Here is a 15410-nt window from a genome sequence, read left to right on the forward strand (position 1 = left end):
GGTCCAAACACACTGGAAACGGAAGCGATGCAGAAGCGAGGTGAAGCGTCTGGCAGTTTCATTTCGGCCTCCTTGTTAACAGACTAGACCCGTCAAACTGGTGGGCAGGCGGCTCGCGTCCTGCAGAGAGTTTCCGTGTCTGGTGTATTTTTGACGCGCGCCACGAGCGGCTGCGTGCAGCCAGGTATGAAGTCAGTACAAGTTGTGCCCGACGCGGAGCAAAAAAGAGCACTTCTGCTGTGAATGGCCAGGCTCCTCCTCCAGCCGAATTTACACACGGCACTGCTTGCGAATCCAGTGTGTGTTTTTCCAGTGTTTTTTCCCCTTTATTTATACAGGGGGAGTCTCACTGAGAGCAATGCTCTCTCTCTTTTTCAGGAGTGCCCTGTTAACATTCACACACACATTCACACCTGGAAGCTGACCAGTACAACCACAGTCTGATCTGCTGGCCATTCAGCAGCTCCACTGGAGTGGTTGGGGTTAAGGGCCTTGCTCAAGGGCACCTCAGTGTTGGTAATGAGGGAGGGGTAAACGCTGCTTTTTTACTTTCCCCACCCAGAATTATCCTGCCGGTCCCAGGGATTGAACCAATGACCTTTCGGACACAAGCTTGCTTCTCCTTCAGGCCATAGAGACAGTCGGCATGTGTGGGAATGCCCACAAAATGTTAGACGGCTGGCACGTGAGTGGGGTAAAACCGCCCATATATCTCAATGGGCTGACTCACCAAAGGAAGGTGCTGCGGCTCTAAACTACAGGTTTGGGGATTCTAGAGCAGAACACAAGACGTCTATTCAGATGTGCGTTTACTGCGGTGGTTGAATCCCTGATCGCGTCTGCCTGGGCTGGGCTATCAGCTAAATTCTAACTTTGCTGAATGGATAGAACGGGGGATTTACCCCACCCTGATCATGCCCCCAGCCAGGCTGAGCCAGCTAACCCAGCGTCTATGACGAGACATCGCCTCAACCTATCGCTGTTTGTGGCATGAGTGTGTTTTCACCAGCCCCGCAGGCGTTAGGTCTCAGCCAGTGGACTAGCTCGGGCTTTGGGCGAAGGGGGGCTGTGTCATCGCCTGAATTGCGTTTCTCCACTTTACATGGCGACAGTAAGGGCAGCGTTTTCAAGAATTCCACTCTGGGAACTTTTCAACCCCCAATAACGGCATCACCGTGTAAAAGGAAGGCACTAACGCTAAAAAAGTTTGCCGTTTTATACAGGGAGCGTCGCCGTGTAAACAGGGCCTAAATGTGTATTCCCCAGAAATAAAAGTAAGTATGTATGTAAGTGTAAACCTTCTAATAATAAATTGTTCAGGACAACAAGATAAAAAGGAATAACAAATATAAATTCATTTAGATTGTGTTGTATTGGTTTTTCTTTTGTTGGTTTTAGATTTCTTCAAAGTGTTTTTTTCTCATCACAATATTTCTTTTAAATTTCAACAAACGTCTTTTTTTATACCCTTTAGATAGATAAACACAAAATCCACAATACCGGGAATCTCAAAATAAAAATAACCTTTCAAGTTTACCCAATAATAAAATAAAAGTTCTAAATTCACCTTGTGTTATTTTACCTTATAGTGCAAAAATACCCAAAGAAAATATAGGTCACTCACAGTTTCACCCTCAAAAGAGTAATAGCCCCCTCTATAGGAAACTACAGAAAATACAAAAACAAAACCTGAGTTATGTGTGCATGTGTATCAGTGCAGAAACGTCCGTCTTGATCAGGGGTGCCCAAATTTTTTCCCATGAAGGACCAAAACTCAATCTGGGTGGAGGGCCGAGGGCCAAAAATAAACATTGTGGAATTACATTAAAATGTATTGTGTTTTATAGAAAATTAACATTCTAAAGCTAAAATAACATTTCAATATAATAATCTACTTTTTATCTGTTTGGTAATTGTAATAATTTGCAATTGGTTATATATATTTAAAAAAACATCTGCATTTGTGGGGAGCTTAAACATTTAATCAGTAAACACCCAGTTAAAAATAGTTGTATTTTCCACCTTTGTAATCAAGAGAGAAATTTGACTTAATTCACAACTTGAAAAATCCTCAAGGTACTTTGAAAATCAGCTTTATTGTCCATCTTTTGTAAACAATTTGCCATGACAATTGGCAGGGATGCAATCTCAGGAGTGAAAATGTGACACACACACACAATAGGGCAGACACAACCACTCTTATAAGAGCCCTATTTCTTGTCTTTAAAAAAAACTACTGTAAGGTGACTGGTTTGTATCCCTGAAAGTTAGTTTAAAAAATAGACAATATTAAAATATACTGAAGAAATCAATATCAGCAGCAAGTTCAATATTCAAGTAATGTTCGTAATCACAAAACAGTAGGCTAGTCATGTTGTCAGTGGGAGACATGAAGCCTGTCTTTGTTCTTAATAAGTCTTTCAATATTAGGCTCCAGCTGACTGACAGACAGAGTGTCAACCGCTGTTGAATTTACTTCGGTAAAAAAATACTCGTCTTGCCACTCCGTCCTAAACTTTCTTTTGTCAGTGTGCCACTGCCGTGATGATGATCTGTCCATCTTGCTGAGCTGGTGTAAAGCCAGTGACTGGGGAGGGATCAAATATCAGAGCTCACCCCCCAACCAGGTGATTCAGCCAACCAATCAGGAGCAATCAATCCTCAGACAGCAATGCCTCACACCCGTGTGATAGAGTCGGGGAGAGAGAATACCAGCTGCACAAAATTAACGTTAATAACATTTTTTTTGCTAATGTGGTTCCTCCTCTGGTCGTTAAGGGCGCCTGTTCGGAGGGAGGGGAACCGGTTGGAATAGCGTGAACCTCCCACGTGCTATGTCCTACCAGTGAAGCTTCCCCTGTCAGGTGAAAAGAAGCGGCTGGCTAACTGCCCATGTCTCGGAGGAAGCATGGAGCCAGTTTCGGCTCTCCCCAGATCGGCAGAGGGTGGAGTAGCAACCAGGATAAATAAAAGTAAATTAGCACTAAGGGGGATAAAAATGGGATTAAAAAAAAAAAAAAAAAAAAAAAAATCCGTGGCGGGCCAAAACAAACAGAGCGCGGGCCAAACTTGGCCGCGGGCCCCAAATTGGTCAGCACTGGTATTGATAGTAAGTTACAAGACTTGCATGTTATCACTTTAGTAATGAAAATAACAAAATGGCTTGGCCTGGCTGCACTTCACTTCAAACTGTAGAAAATAATTTCGGACTGCAACACACACAAGAGTCTCGACTGCACATTAATATTTGTGCCAATACTTTGACGTATTTCAGTCAACAAATATTATCTCCAAACGTTAAACTATGTCTTATACTGCACTCCGCTCAGTTCCCAAACGTCTTTACATGTGTCTCTCTCAGACCAGACTGGTGACAGCCTAGTATGCTTTCCGGTGTCATGCCGAGATCTGCATCCCCGCCGAGAATTGCATCCTAACCACATTTTGGGGCTGTTTTAACTTAAAAACAGGGATGCAAATCTCGGCAGGTACAAACCACCGAGACTTGCCTCCCCCTCCATTACATTACATTACGTCATTTGGCAGACGCTTTTATCCAAAGCGACTTACAATAACACATTTTTGTCAGCAATAGAGCAATCAACTATGGAGCACAGTCTATGACAACTACAACTTCTGAAGGAACAGTGGAACAAGTTTAGGTTAGTGGTACAAGTTTAGGTTAGTTTTTTTTTTTTTTTTTTTTTTAGAAAGAGAGAGAACGAAGTTAGATCAAGAAGGGCCCAGATGGAGCCTGAAAAGGTGTGTCTTTAGTCTTTTCCGAAAGATCGGCAGTGATTCAGCTGTCCTGACCGAAGTGGAAGCTCGTTCCACCATTGAGGTGCCAGGGACGAGAAGAGTCGAGATCGGGATGAGCGACTTTTGAGCCCCCGTAGCGAAGGAGGGGCGAGGCGACCTGCACTGGTGGAGGAGCGAAGGGAGCGCTGAGAGGTTTGGAACCTGACCATAGATTGCAGGTACAGGGGAGCTGACTGGTGTACAGCCCTGTAGGCCAGTACCAGTGTCTTGAATTTGATGCGGGCCGAGATGGGAAGCCAGTGGAGGTCCTGGAAGAGGGGAGTGACGTGAGAGAATTTGGGTTGGTTGAATACCAGACGGGCTGCAGCGTTCTGAATGAGCTTAAGCGGTCGGATGTCGGTGGCAGGTAGGCCGGCCAGGAGCACGTTGCAGTAGTCCAGGCGGGAGATGACAAGAGACTGGACCAGGAGTTGAGTCGCTTCTCTTGTGAGAAAGGGACGGATTTTGCGGATGTTGTAGAGAGAGAACCTACAGGAGCGTGCTGTCGCAGCTATGTTGGCTGAGCAAGACAGCTGGTTGTCAAGGATCACCCCAAGGTTCTTAGCTGTTTGGGAGGGAAGTACAGTGGTGTTGTCAATGGAGATGGAGAGATCTGCGAGAAGGCAGTCTTTCCCTGGGAGGAAGAGTAGCTCTGTCTTACCAAGGTTGAGCTTGAGGTGGTGGGCAGACATCCAGTCGCCAATGTCTTTGAGGCATGCAGAGATGCAAGCCTCGATTTGAGTGTTGGAGGGGGGGAAGGAAAGGAAAAGCTGGGTGTCATCAGCATTGCAGTGATAAGAAAAGCCATGAGAAGAGATCACATAGGCAAGAGATCTGATATAGAGAAGGAAAAGTAAGGGGCCCAGGACTGAGCCCTGGGGGACACCGGTGGTAAGAGGACAGGATCTGGAGAGGGACCCTCTCCATGAGACCTGGTATGAGCGGTTTGAGAGGTAGGAAGCAAACCAGGAGAGTGCACAACCTGAAATGCCAAGGTCAGACAGAGTGGAAAGAAGGATTTGGTGGTTGACTGTATTGAAGGCAGCAGACAGGTCAAGGAGGACAAGGACAGAGGAGAGGGATGAGGCCTTAGCAGTGTGAAGGGCCTCTGTGACAGCAAGAAGAGCTGTCTCAGTGGAGTGAGAAGCCTTGAAACCGGACTGCAGAGGGTCCAGGAGGTCATTTTGGGAGAGATAGAGAGAAAGTTGTTCGGACGCTGCTCGTTTGAGGGTTTTGGAAAGGAATGAGAGAAGAGAGACAGGTCTGTAGTTCTGAATAGCAGTAGGGTCAAGGGAGGGTTTCTTAAGCAGAGGCTTGACTCTTGCAGTCTTTAGAGCAGGCGGAACAAGACCAGAGGACAGAGAGGAGTTTATGAAGGTAGTGAGGAAGGGAGATATGTTAGGTGAGATGGTTTGGAGGAGAGAGGAAGGGATAGGATCGAGGGGGCAGTAAGTGGCTCGGTTCGAGCTGATGAGTTTAAGCACTTCATCGGGAGAGAGGGGAGAGAAGGAAGGAAATCCAGGGACAGGGGCCGGGAAGCAGGATTGGAGTCGGGAGTGTTAGTGAGGGTGCCTGGAGGATGGAAGGAGGAGCTGATGTCATCTACCTTTTTAGTAAAGAAGGTTACAAAATCATCAGCAGAGAGGGAGGAGGGAGGGGGAGGGGAGGGAGGGTTGAGGAGCGTGGAGAAGGTGGAGAACAGTTTACTGTGGTTGGATGCAGAGGACTGGATTTCAGAGATGAAGAAGGAGGTTTTTGCTTTGGAGACAGCAGAGGTGAAGTTGGAGTGGATAAGGTGGTAGGAAGAGAGATCTTCATCCATAAAGCTAGGAGAGACCCCCAGGTCTCGAGGTCACCTGTAGCCGGATTTTAAGCACCAAGAGAGCCCCAAGCATGGAAGTCACCTCGATGTGGATTTTATGCATCAAAGTCTGTTCCGTATTGAACTGATACGGGACACGCTTTGTCCCGTATTCGAGAGACACTGCAGTACAAAGCTATTTGTATGAGCGAGTAAACTCTCTGAGTGAGCGAGTCTCCACTCAGTCTGCTGGCACCGCTGCCCCTCCCCTGGCCTATAGCCGGTGTCATGTTACAGCAGCCTGAGCGAGAGGATACGCTGTGTGTGGTGTGTGTTGGGTACGCTGTGTGTGGCGTGTGTTGGGTACGTTGTGCGTGGTGTGTGTTGGGTACGCTGCGTGTGGCGTGTGTTGGGTATGCTGTGCGTGGTGTGTGTTGGGTACGCTGTGTGTGGTGTGTGTTGGGTATGCTGTGTGTGGTGTGTGTTGGGTACGCTGTGCGTGGTGTGTGTTGGGTACGCTGTGCGTGGTGTGTGTTGGGTACGATGTGTGTGGCGTGTGTTGGGTACGCTGTGTGTGGTGTGTGTTGGGTACGCTGTGTGTGGCGTGTGTTGGGCATGCTGTGCGTGGCGTTTGTTGGGTACGCTGTGCGTGGCGTGTGTTGGGTACGCTGACGCTGTGCGTGGCGTGTGTTGGGCATGCTGTGCGTGGCGTTTGTTGGGTACGCTGTGCGTGGCGTGTGTTTGGTACGCTGTGTGTGGCGTGTGTTGGGTACGCTGTGCGTGGCGTGTGTTGGGTACGCTGTGTGTGGCGTGTGTTGGGTACGCTGTGCGTGGCGTGTGTTGGGTACGCTGTGCGTGGCGTGTGTTGGGTACGCTGACGCTGTGCGTGTGTTGGGTACGCTGACGCTGTGCGTGGCGTGTGTTGGGTACGCTGTGCGTGGCGTGCATCCACTTTTTCCATCTGTAGAGGCAGAAGTGTGCAGTCTCTCCTCCCGGTTCTTTCCACTCCTCTCTCTCTCTCCTCTCCTCCCTCCTCCTCCTCCTCATCTCATGCTATTTGGTCCGGGGGGAGGGGGGCTATTTTGATCTCACTCAAAATGGCCCCAAATCCTAGACAGCCTCATTAACACACACACACACACACACACACACACACACACACACACACACACACACACACACCTCATTAAAACCACTGTGAAGTTGTAAAACTCTTCAGGAGAGAGAGGGAAGGAGAGAGAGACCGGCGGTGTGATCTCTCTCTCTCTCTCTCTCTCTCTAACCATAAAAGTGGTGATTAACGTTGAGGTTTGGACTTTCCACACTTTACTGTCATTACGGATATTAATAAAAAGTGCAGTGAGCATGGCTGTAAAACCATGACCGTGACACCTGTGTGCTAATGTATTACCACTTCATAACTGTGTGTGTGCATGTGTGTGTGTGTGTGTGTGTGTGTGTGTGTGTGTGCATGTGTGTGTGTGTGTGCATGTGTGTGTGTGTGTGTGTGTGTGTGTGTGTGTGTGTGTGTGCGCATGTGTGTGTGTGTGTGTGTGTGTGTGTGTGTGTGTGTGCATGAGTGTATCTGTGTGTGTGTGTGTGTGTGTGAGATTTACAGTGAGGTCAGAGGTACAGTAAGCTCCAGTTCACATCATTGATATTACAAGCAGACAATAGCTTGGGGGCGGCAGTAGCTCAGGAGCTGTCGCCGGGAAATCGGAAGTTTCCCGGTTCAACGCTCGCTCCTCCCGGCAGCGTGTCGAAGTGTCCTTGAGCAAGACACTGAAGCCCTAAGTGAAGCCAATAGCTGAAGGTGAGATCTTCAGTGCATGGAGTAGTCGATAGACAAGTGTCAAGACAAAGACAAGTGTGAAGAGCAGACATAGATATATCTATGTCATAGATATATCTATGTCTGGGGCACAACTCTTGACAAGTGGTTAAGGACCGTGCCGAGACCAAAACAAAATGCATGACAGACATATGAATTGACCAACCAGAGACCCCCTTATTGTGACGCAACTCGTGGGGTGGTACATTTTGAACGATGCATCAATGCACAAAGCATGGGTGATTATACGTTGGTGCACTGGCTGCACGTGCAACCCCTAGTGGCCAGATTTTTTTTTTTTACCTTTTATTTATATAGGGGGAGTCTCACTGAGCGCAATGCTCTCTTTTTCAGGAGCGCCCTGTTCACATTCACACACACATTCATACCTGGAAGCTGACCAGTACAACCACAGTCTGATCTGTTGGCCACTGAGCATGCTCCACTGGAGCGGTTGGGGTTAAGGGCCTTGCTTAAGGGCACCTCAGTGGTGGTAATGAGGGAGGGGCAAGCACTGCCTTTTCACTTTCCCCACCCAGATTTATCCTGCCGGTCCCGGGGATTGAACCGACGACCTTCTGGTCACAAGCTCGCTTCTCTAACCGTTGGGCCACCACTGCCACATAAACGATTTAAACCAAATCTAATTGAATATATTCTATATATCATGTGTTGTAGATATCTATATGTCGTTGTATTCGACATTATTCAATGCAATTTCTCGATTCATTGTGTTTCTGAAGAAAATAAATCTGTACTTGACCTCTCAACTCAGCTCACGTGATGCGCGCTGGTCGTGGTACTACGTGCTACTACGTGCTTGCGTCAGACGTCAGCGACAGCGTGTCAACAAAGTAAACATACCGAGACAGACGAGACAGAGATATTTAACATGGCTAAAAGGGTTAACCAAACTCTCGACCGATTTTTCTCTAAGAAAACTAGGACTGATACAGAGAAACATGACTGCAACAATAACACCATGCCGGTCACCTCAGCAGCAGCCGGCGGCAGCAGCAGCAACATTGTTCTCAGTTCGGACGACGAAGAAGAGGGGGGAAGCGGCGGTGGACCACCGGTGATAGTAACAACCACGCAGGCTGCACCTGTCACAATGTGGCAGTTTGAAAGCTCCACCTCTGCTTAGATTGAACTGTCATTTCTCCAGACAGTAGTCTGAAAACAGATCGAGACATCACCTGACTGCAGCTTGGGTAAAGTTGCATCTACTGTAGGTGTCATTCAGCATATTGTGATATGTTGTTGGAGAATGCGTTGTCATATCCTACTATAGCATTCAGTGTCTCCTATACAGTTATCTATTTGTGGAGGTACACCACAATAGATTTTGAGCACCACAAATAGATTTTGACTGCCACATATTCATTTCAAGTAGTTGACTGCAAACACCTGCTTTAGGAGCCCACTAGATGGTGCTCTGAGGCCCACCAGTGGGCCACGGTTCAGTGGTTGGGAAACACTATCATGCAGATAGAATAGGCTATTATATAAGGAGACAATTATTTTTTCATCACTGTAAAGCCACAGCATAGTGAAGAGGATATTAATGTTCTTCATATCTACTAGCCTCTTCATTTTGCTCTCAGAGTGCCCCAGATTAATGAATTTTATTTTAAAATTTACACAATTTCTTGGAGACCCCCCTACCGGAGTAATATTGACTTCTGGGTGGTGCAACCCCTGTTTGGAAGGTCTATAATCGCCTATGGCACACAGAGAGCCGGACTTCCGTAACAGGCCAGCCAATCAGAGGCTTGCCGCAACTTTCCATGCAGATAAACCCGTAAATGCTGACAAGTGATTCAGACCCTCGGTCACGGTCTGGTCCATGTTAGACTATAGAGACACTGCATGAAATAGGCCACGCCCATCACGGGGGAAAGCTCTCCGTTCACTTCCACACACCAGCCTCATTTTCCTTGAATTAAACATAGCAAAAGCTGTTGTGTGGTGGGCTGCGCAGACAACAAATGTAAAAATCGCCAGTTAAAGTTTTTTTGTTTTCCCGAGCAAAACAAGGAAGCCATCGATAATTGGCAAGAAGAAAAATGTGGATGTTGCTATCAATGAAGTAAGTTGGAGTGTTAATCTTCCGTATATATGATCTTTGTGTGCAACACCCGACCATGCACGCGACATAGGAGAACGCCAGGATTGGGACGGTAATTTAGCATTTGCGCTCGTTTTGCACAATGCAAATTGGGGCCGTGCACAAGCGCATGCCTGTTATAATTGTACTGGACATAGGCGTGCCACATGCCAATCCAGGTGTTTCGGTGCAAAATGTGGGGATAGATGGCATTATCCTATCGTCAGCAGCGCGCAATTACTTTGCGCTAAGAGTAGGGATGCACGATATTTATCGGACCGATAAATTATCGGCCGATATGACCATTTTGCGTTATTATTTATTATTCCAATAATGACATTTTAGCCGATAAAATATCAGAAGAAAAGGGATAATCATACGTCAGTAACAGCATGAAAGCTGAAAAACATTTATGGCAGTAACACACATACATACCGTTATTTGAGCCGCGGCAGCATTAATTGCACACTTTTTATAATGTCTAATAACTTTGTTTTGGTCTCGGGCTGAGTGAGTGTATGTGACAACAGCGGGCGAGTTGAGCTCGCTCCACGTCTCAAGCGGGTTGGGTTGGGTCAAATTAGATTTTTGAGGACCGTTGAGAACTCTACATGACTGCCATCAAGAAAGGAGGACAGCACTCCAAGTTGATTACTTGTATTGCCACACAGACGTTTGGGCAGCAGCCCTTCTTCAGCGTGTGTGTGGGAGAGGTGTTTAGGCTATGATCTGTGATGCGCTGAGATGTCCAAATTGGCATGGAGAGATGACAGCATGTAGCCGCAACTGGACTGGAGTGGCTCCGTGGATCGGGAGCTTGGAAGGGAAGAATGTGATTGGTTTACTGGAGATCACCAATGGCCACACTTATGAATAATTCTACGCTTAAAAAGGTGTGGTTAAATGGTTTCCGCCGTGCACCTTGGCTTTTATCGGCACGTTAAAATTAGGGAATGCGCGTGACCACGCCCACTAATAGCGCTGCGCCCAGCCATAAATGCAAATTTAAGGCCAGGGGGAAAATAGAGCCCAAGATCTCTCCATCTCTCTCTGTCCTCGTCACGAGTGAGTCAACTCTATTACGCATAGAGAGAATTGGTGGTGGGTTGGGTGTCTGCGGGCCACCCACCACAACAACTCAAAGTCATGTGGGAAACACTGGGATGCCTACTGCTACTTTTGGTTCACAAATGTTGACATGGTTTGCAGAAACGTAGACTGCAAAAAATTATTCTGGCGAGTGGGCCGGACATGTTGAAGTCAATGTAACTGTGCTTTTCTCAAAGTTATTGCTGTTGTTAATTTATTCCTTGTTTAATCTAAAATTGGCAACACACCAGGCTTTTCAATCCCCTGTGTGTGTGTGTGTGTGTGTGTGTGTGTGTGTGTGTGTGTGTGTGTGTGTGTGTGTGTGTGTGTGTGTGTGTGTGTGTGTGTGTGTGTGTGTGTGGCTGGAAGGCCGGATTAGAGGACTAAACGACAACCTCCTGACCACCAGCAGAGCCTGGGGAGTGTGTGTGTGGGTGTTGGAAGGGGGAGTAGGTACTGTTACAAATTGCCAATTCAATTAGCTGAGGGTGTAAGAGTAAGAACCCTGGAGAGAGAGAGGGAGAGAGAGGCAGGCAGGCATTTCGGCATAGTGTCACAGCCAATTTATCAAGACTTAACAAAGGACTTAAGGAATGGAGAGAGAGAGAGAAAGAGAGAGAGAGAAAATGATGGAGCGAGGGAGGAAGGAAAGAGGTTTGGTGTGATGATGTGAATGAGAGAAGAAAGGGAAGAAGTGGGGTGGAAAGGCTAGACGGAAGGAACAGAGAAAGGAGGGAAGGGGAGAGAGAAGCATGATAGATAGATAGATAGATCGATCGATAGATAGATCTTCATGGGGAAAAAAAGTTTGTTTCTGCCTTTTTCCGTTCTTTAGTTATCGACACTTGAATGTAGGTAATTTTCACCAAAAACTCCCGTCTCTCCCAGAAAGCTGAGAAAAAATAATCTTTGTACCAGCGGAGTGAGGGAGAGATTCACCCCGCTCTCAGAGAAGGGACGTGCGGGTCACGCTCTCGTCTTGCCCGGGGGGGCTGGGGCTTCTGGAGCTCGATGTCTGGAGGTCTGTGGGCATATTTGACGGCTGAAATGTACACTATGTGACGGTTCACATCCGTTCACAACGTATTACTAATCTACCTGACAGGAGAAGTGATTTGTGTATGTTTACCAGTGTCTGGTGAAAAAAATCATTCAGCTTTGAGTGACTGTCACGAGTCCGTCTGACAGTGCGTGGAGCTCAGGGGAAAGGTGTTTTATAGAACTTTTTCCTGAAGGGAGATTGTTGCTTTTATGGAACAATAACTGGCTTCTGGGCGACTTTAGGATTGAACTAGCACTTCATAAGGTGGCCAAGAGCACCATCTATCGTTTGACGGTGAAAACACGGATTGACGTAAAAACACGGCATCCACCTGTTGCGCATTTTCAATTTGCGCATTAAAAAACCTGAGTGGAAACACTGCAAAATTCGAAAAAACCTCTAAATATCGCAAAAACGTTTTCATGCTTGAGGGAGGTTGAAAGTTGGTGTAGCGATATAAGAAAAATTCAAGATTTAACAGAGGAAGACAGCGGGATAACAGGCGACTCACATATAGAATTGACATTTTATTCACTTACAGTAACCTCTCCATGGATATGCCAAATTGAAGAGTGGTGTCTTGAAATACATTTTACGTACAGTACCTCTGTATAATCCAGAACCGTTAAATTAATATGTGATGTTTTTCATAGCGAGACAAGGGCACGCACATGTAATGTTAGCAGCTCAGCAGAGGCAGACAGCAGTGCACTCTCCCTCACCAAGCTTCCCATCGTGATTTCCTCCACTTCAGTCTGAATATCAGGCTAGGATGTTTTCTCTTTACCTCATATTTATTCCCGAGAACGGGGTTAATTTCTCTTGTTTGAGGGGTTTGACTGGTGTTTGGCGATGTTTTAATCACGGCAATTAATTGCCCCTCCTCTTCACCATTCCTGATATTACGCATAAGGGTAGTGGGTGGAAATGTGCATAATACCGAAAATGTGATTAAAAGTTGCGATACCTTTGGATGGAAACCCAGGTAATGGCGGGGAATGAGTTATGTGCAGTACTGGTCTGAGGGCAGTTTGTGGTAGTATTTGTTATCAGAATCAGAATCACTTTTATTGCCACAGTATGCAAGTTACATACGAGGAATTTGTATAGTGTCTGTATGCAGCGTAGCGGTTACATCAATATACAGGGATAAGAAGTAGGAAGATAACTAATGGCAATCGCAAGGTTGCAATTGCAATCAAATCGAATCGAGTCAATATATACAATATGTACATGAGTGGTGAAGTGTTCTGTGGATGATAAATATGAATTCACGTTGGATTTACATGAGATTTACAGACTGAGTTAAATATACGTTAAATAGGCAGTGGATTTACATGAATTTACAGTCACAGTTAGGTAAGAGTTTACATTGAATGTACATGAAATTTACAGGCTAAGTTAAATAGGCATTAATGTGCAGGGAATTTACATCAATTTACCAATCCCAGTTGGATGGGCATTAAATTAGATACAGTATGAGTTCCAGTTTTATGGGGGGGGGGGTTCAGTTGAGTTTAGGAGGAGGTAGTGAGTTTGTGTGTGGGGGGGGGGGTTGTTGGTGAGGGGGACACCTCGCCATTCCGAAGTGTCGGCATTCCGATCATTGACTTCTATGCTTTCGGAGAGGCGGCCCTTTTTTATCTCCAAAAAATGTTTCGCCGAGAGGTTAGGTTAGGCTTAGGCGTGGGGGGTGGGAGAGGTTAGGTTTAGGGTTAGGGTCTGGGGGAGGGTTCTTTCGCAATGGCGAGGTTAGGGTTAGAATTTTGTCGGAATGCCGGTATTTCGGAGTGCCGACATTTCGGAATGCCGAGGTGTCCCCGTTGGTGAGGCCCTTGGCGGAAGGGGTTTCCGGGCCTTGTTGGTGAGGCTGATGGCGGTTGGGAAGAAGCTGGTCTTGTGGCGGGTGGTTCTGGTCTTGGCAGACCTCAGTCTCTTGCCGTGGGGGAGTGTCTTAAAGAGTTTGTGGCCAGGGTGAGAGGGGTCAGCCATGATCTTGCGAGACCGCTTCAGTGTCCTGGCTGCGTGCAGGTCCTGGAGGGATGGCAGGTTGCATCCGATTATCCTCTCAGCGCAGCGGATGATGCGCTGAAGTCTGTTGATGTCTTTGAGAGTGGCAGCAGCATACCAGACGGTGTGTTAGTCTCAGTAGCAGCTGACTTAGAGGACTCTTTTCGGGGTTCACTTCTTGGGTTTTGAGAGCTTTGAAATGAAGTGACTCTTCGGGACTTGATTTTAAAGGCATCCTGAATTTTAGGGATCTTTTTTGGACATGAATTATGAGTGTTATCTGCCTAATTCTGCCCTACATGCATTAGTTATCTCTCTCTCTCTCTCCCTCTCTCTTTAAATAATGGCATATAGGCCTAAAACTGTCACATAACTATATTGTTGCATATCTTTGCCTAAATTGAAGTGGGTATACTCAAATCCCGGAGCTTTCATAGTGGGTAACTAATGTGTATACCTGCGTATCACATACTGTAGACTACACCACTGTACACCCTCTGCTCCCCCAGCTCTTTTAAAAGTCATTATCAGTCAAGACATTTGTTTTAATTTGTATTTTTTAATTTGTATTTTTAAAGACTCCTTTCAGCAACTTTAACATTTCATAACGAGCTCTGCTTAATAATCCATCCTCTCTCTCTCTCTCTCTCTCTCTCTCTCTCCCATCATCAAATTTTTACTGTACATGTCTCTCTCTCAACGAGCTCGCAGACAGATCAACTTTCCCTCCAAACTGTGGTTATAAAAAATAAATAGCCGCAGCTTCGAATTTTTAAAAAAAATCTGGATTAGCGTTTAATCATTTCTGAGAATTTTCTGTTTTATTTTAATAATTTGTGATTTAAATAATTCCCTGCATCTCGTTTGGAGATTGTCTGGCTTAGTTTTGAAGTTGTAGCTAATTATCGGATCAATGTTATAATTTATTTAGGATTACAGAAGCTAAGAAGTAGTTGATCTTTACAATTTAAAAAGCATTTGATTATTTAAGGCATTTAGCTGCTGCTCTCTTTCAGAGTCGCTTACAGGACAATGAAACTGAAACACTAAATAAGACATTATATTCTGTAGTTTATATTATATATTTCTTGATTTAATTGCTTATTTCAAATGTTATGTGCGTAGGCCTACTTATTCTAATTAGTTTTATTTGCTGTAATCTGTTAGGCTTCCTTTTGTTGTTGCAGTGACCCAATTTCCCACAGGGAATAAGGTGTTGTTAGCATGAAGCACCCAACATAGTGTATGTTAAAGGGGGTACGGTGGCGCAGTCGGTAGCGCTGTCGCCTCACAGCTAGAAGGTCCTGAGTTCGATTCTCGCCTGGGACGCTGTGGGCGCTGGAGTTGTGACCCCCCCATATCTTCAGTGCCCACTGCCCAGGTGGTCTATCTCGTCGAATGGGCCTTTCTTTGAGGAGTTTGCATGTTCTCCCCGTACCCCCCAGGGGGTTCCTCCGTACATAACCCCCCACTACCCACCAAAAACATGCAGAAGATCGTCATCCGACCAGTGACGACAACATCTGAAGTTGGTCCAATGATGGTCCAATGATGGTCCCCGGGCTCTGGAAAGAAATAGCGACCACTGCTCCTGGCCTGCCCCCCGGAGGAAAGGACAAGCCTGGATGGGTAAAATGCAGAGGACATATTTCACCGGCCACCGTCAGCATGAGTGTGTGTTGTGGCCGCATGCATGTGTTGTAGTGTGTTCGTGTGACAATAAAGATGG

The 15410-nt window shown here is 46.3% G+C and overlaps 1 protein-coding gene across 1 annotated transcript in view; it reads right to left on the minus strand.

Annotated features, from left to right (window-relative positions):
* The window catches only part of npas3 (neuronal PAS domain protein 3), a gene marked incomplete at both ends in the record, with an annotated part of 1009388 nt that overhangs the window by 517638 nt on the left and 476340 nt on the right, over positions 1-15410 (minus strand). The window lies entirely within an intron of this gene.

This window comes from Poromitra crassiceps, assembly GCF_964638095.1.
Source record: "Poromitra crassiceps genome assembly, chromosome: 3".
Lineage (NCBI taxonomy): Eukaryota > Metazoa > Chordata > Actinopteri > Beryciformes > Melamphaidae > Poromitra > Poromitra crassiceps.